The 4,479-nt window shown below is 52.0% G+C and overlaps 1 non-coding gene across 1 annotated transcript; it reads left to right on the forward strand.

The window, feature by feature from the left end:
• Nucleotides 1–297: 297 nt before the first annotated feature.
• Nucleotides 298–401, forward strand: LOC128102809 (U6 spliceosomal RNA). Its single transcript, XR_008215555.1, has one exon. It is a non-coding gene; the product is annotated as a U6 spliceosomal RNA (small nuclear RNA).
• Nucleotides 402–4,479: the final 4,078 nt, after the last annotated feature.

Consider the following 4,479-nt stretch of genomic DNA (forward strand, 5'->3'; position numbering starts at 1 on the left):
ATCTCAGGAGGAAAGATTCAATATCTGTCTGGGGTTCGTGAACGTGCCCCAAGACAGACTGTGCCCCAAGACAGGCTGTACCCCAAGACAGACTGTGCCCCAAGACAGGCTGTACCCCAAGACAGACTGTGCCCCAAGACAGACTGTGCCCCAAGACAAGCTGGAACCCAAGACAAGAAACCTTGAAGGAATGAGCTTCCGTCCACCTCCCTCAGATTCCACAACCTGCCAGGTTCTCCAAACTCAAATGTCAAGTTTTAAAACTTTGGAAGGGGGGCTGGAGAGATGGCTCAGTCAGCGCTCACTCCGGCAGCACGTATACTAAAATTGGAATGATACAGAGATTAGCACGGCCCCTGTGCAAGGATGACATGCAAATTCGTGAAGCGTTCCATATTTAAGAGAGAGAGAGAGAGAGAGAGAGAGAGAGAGATGACTCAGTGGTTTAGAGTGATGTGCTCTAGAGGACCTGACTTCGGTTCCCAGCACCCACATTGGCCGACTCCCAACCACCTGTAACTCCAGCTCCAGGGCATTTGATGCCCTCTTCTGGCTTCTGTAGGCACACACACACACACACACACACACACACACACACACACACGTGCCATTCAGACCACACATATTGTTTACATTAGCATGCTCAGTTTGTAGAAACTCTCCAAATTGTATATTTATTAATACGTGTGGGATGTTTTTCTATCATTGTGTGTGTATAGACACTTTTCTGTGTATGTTCTTTAATTCAGGAAAGAATTTCCAGGACTGGGGATATTGCTTAGTGTCTGCCTCTTACATAAAAGCACGCACCTAGAATCCCAGTGTTCCTATAAGAAAGAGAGAGGCAGAAACAGGACGATCTCCTGGCGCTTGTGAGCCAGCTGGCCCAGCTGATGCAAAGGCATAGAGACTCTGTGTCAAAGGTGACAGGCAAGGACTGGCGCTTGAAGGTTGTCCTCTGACCATTCCCATTCACACATACATTTTACATGCATGCATACACACATACTCATCACACATACATACATATACTCACACATCACACACCTACACAGGCAGCAGGATTTCAAGTTTGAAGCCATCTTGGGCTGCCTTGGATGTCCAGGCCTGCCTCAGCTATAGGACCAGACCCTGTGTCAAGAGAGAAAATAAAATCACTTGCACCTGATCATCATATTTCACACTTTTTTTTATTGAAAAGAACTCTAGTCTCAGATCTGGTTCCGAGTCTGTCTGCATGATGTCCAGGTCCCTCTTCTCCAGTGCAGCTGGACTTCCAGGAGTGGAGGGCAGCATACACTCTCTCCTCACTTATTTGGAGCCACAGGAGAGGGAGGAGGCTGACATTCTGCTTAATGGCTTCTCCATGGGGCCTGCAGGGAGGTGGCTGGCCCTGGCGACCTTTGAGCTTAGCCTGGGTAACTCCAGGGATGCTTAACTCAGTCTCACTGCTTCGTAAAGGACCTAGCCCAAAGCAGGTATCACGGAATCCAGGATAGGAACCTCAAATTTTGTTTAGGTCCAGGACTAGATGTCGCTGTTTCAGAGGTGCCAAGAGTGTTCAGGTTCTGAGTTTGAAAGAAGACATTTCATTGGATGACTGAGTTGGGAAAAGTGAAGCTGTAGTACCTGTCTTCTACTGAGGTCTCCGGAGCTGCATCCTCTGAAACAGGGTTGGATGGGAGCGCCCTGCCAGAGGCCCCAGTGGTGGCTGGAGATACTGAGACAACAGGGGGACATCCTAAGTAGCCTCTCATTGGTCAAATGAATCGGTGCCTCTAGGAGACCGCCCCGTCATCTGTCTGCCTTTGAAGCAGGTTAGTGAGCTGGTGACATGCCCTCCCATGTCATGCTCTCTATGGGGTGCTCCTGAAGGCTGAGCCCTGCTCTCCTGACAGGGCCCTGGGGGAAGGAACAGAGTCCACTCAGGGACCTGAGCAAGTGCCCAGACAGAGCTACTGGGAGATTAGGGGGTAGGGGTGAGAGGGGGGGGTGGAGGAAGGTTGCCACAGGGTCGGTGGTGGCCCCAGGCCTACACGGCTCATTCTGCAGGGAAGCTAAGCCCCAAGTTGTGGGAGCTGCTGTCAACCCGACATAGCCAAAAGTCTCTGTAATTATTTTCTAGAGACCAGGTCTCACATAGTCCAGGCTGGCCTCCAGCTCAATATGTAGCCAAGGATAACCCTGAGTTTCTGATCTTGAGCCTACCTCCCAAAGGCTTGGATTACAGGCATGCCCCAACAGGCCTGACTCCCGTGGTGCTGGGGGCTGGGCTCAGTGCTTTCCCACATGCTAGATGAGACCTCTGCCAACCACACCACATCCTCAGGCCCCGAAGCATTCCTGAGAAGGGTAGAGGGAAGCTGGGAGTGAATCAGCCACAGCTCAGAGCAAGAACAGACAAGTGACGAGCAGAACTCAGGGACAACACGTCCAGACTTCTCAGAAATGCGTGTGGAGAGAGGACTTCTTCTTCAGTCCTGTCCAAAGATGGGATTGGACCACACAACGTGGCTGGTGAGGAGAGAGGGGACCGATCTCTGATGTCTGACAGAGAGAGAGCTGGAGAACGGTAGATGATCCCACAAAGGGAATAATCACAGGGTTGGAGAGGCACTCAGGACAGATGAGGAAACAGCGGGCCAGGAAAACGGTGGACAAGGTGATGGGGGGCAAATGCCTGTCATCTCAGCACTTGGGAATCTGAGGCAGGAAGATTGCCTCAAGTTCAAGGCTGCTCTGGTTTCATGGGAGACCCTGTGTCAGTATATGCTCACCAAGCTAGCTGCGTGGCCCGTCAGCAGTGGAGAGTACACCAGGTGCTTCAAGCTGTTGCCATGAGAGAGACATGTATCACACAGCAATCAGGAAGAAATTGAGAAAATTTAAAAAGTCCGGCCTCAAAGGCTGGACGCTCATCCATGGTTCTCGAGCCTCCTTCCAACTTGCTTACTTCCTTTTCCCAAGATGCCCCGGGTCAGAGAGGGATCTGGGCCGAGGAGGGCAGGGGAAGGGGGATTCCAAAATGATTGGAAACTGGGAATGAAGTTGACCTCATTTCCCTGGGCAGGATCTATCTTGTCCTAGATGACACAGGAGGGTGGTGGGGGAGGAGACCCGCTGTGTTCAGGGACTCATTCAACTGGATTTAGATGATTCATTTCTTATATTCATTCAACAAGCACTGGGCAGACGCCTCCTCTCACCCAGATCCTACCTGAGGCCTTGAGAACTGTGCCCACAGGGTCAATGCCTTCCAACAAGGCTGAGTCTCACTTCCAAGAGAAGGGCCATGGGAACAACCGAGGTTCCCATGAAGGTTGGAGTTCTGTTTTTAGGCCTCTGTACCCAGATCTCCTGAAATGAAGAAGTCAGGAGTGACGAGGGAGATTCTGACTTAGAATTGTGTGGGGACAGGGTGCCTTGGGTTCTTTCCAAATGAGTGTTCTTAACTTCCAGAGCTAGGGGTGCTGAGGTAAGATGGAAGGCCTGGAGGGAGGCAGAAACCAAAGACAGACGTCACAGGCAACTGGTGTGGGGCCTCAGTTGATAGTGCTTGCTTGATCACCACATAAACTGTGGTGGTACACACCTGCAATCCCAAGGACTCAGGTAGTAGAGGCAGGACACTCAGAAGTTCAAGGCCATCCTTGGCTACCTGGGACCCTTCCTCAAAAAAAAGAAAAAAAAAAGTCACAGGTCACTATTATGTTACCAGCCACAAGTAACCAAAGAGCCAGCCCCACGCTGCAGACATGGGAAGGGGTTGTGGTCTCTGCCAACAGGTCTCGTCAAGCCTACAGGGGCTTCCTCTCCCTTTCTTGGCAGCCAGTGACACCCCCGTTCCTCCTGTATGTCTCTTTTACAAGAGGGGCAGCGTTCCCAAGAAAGCCCTCAGCAGACTGTGCCTCCCACCCCCACACCAGCATTGCCCAACACATCCAGGCCCTGAAGCCAAGAAGCCCTGGAAGGAGTCCACCTCCCTTCTTCAACATGCTGGGCGAGAAGGGGGAAGGGAGCTGTGAGGATGGAGGGAGCCCATGGCGGGAGGCAGGGGGAGCCTGTTCCAAGCCCAGCTGCCCCCTGAAGTCCAGCTTCTCCTTTAGTCTCTAACTCCAGGGCTGCAGGGCTTTAAGACCCAGCTGCAGTTAGGGTCTTTCCCAAGCTGCTCAGAATCCCGGGAGAGGGTAGACGTTTTTATTGGTTGTTTGACAAGCACCAAATCCCCTCTGCCCTTGTCTCCTACAGCGTTGCGACCTTCCCAGGGTGCTGCTCCCACCCCCAGTACCACATGGAGCAGGCCACCTGGCTCTGGAAGTGGGACCTAGCCCTTTCTCTCGATCAGCCACCATCCAACGTGACTGGAGTGAGAGAATCGTGTGGGGTTCGTTACCGACTAGGGTCCCGACTGACAGAACCTAAGCAGTGTTCACTGTCTGTTTCTTCTGTTTATGAGTGTTTTGTTGACATGTATGTCTG

Source organism: Peromyscus californicus, unplaced genomic scaffold (genome assembly GCF_007827085.1).
Source record: "Peromyscus californicus insignis strain IS unplaced genomic scaffold, ASM782708v3 Scaffold_7__1_contigs__length_154581171, whole genome shotgun sequence".
In the NCBI taxonomy this organism is placed as follows: domain Eukaryota; kingdom Metazoa; phylum Chordata; class Mammalia; order Rodentia; family Cricetidae; genus Peromyscus; species Peromyscus californicus.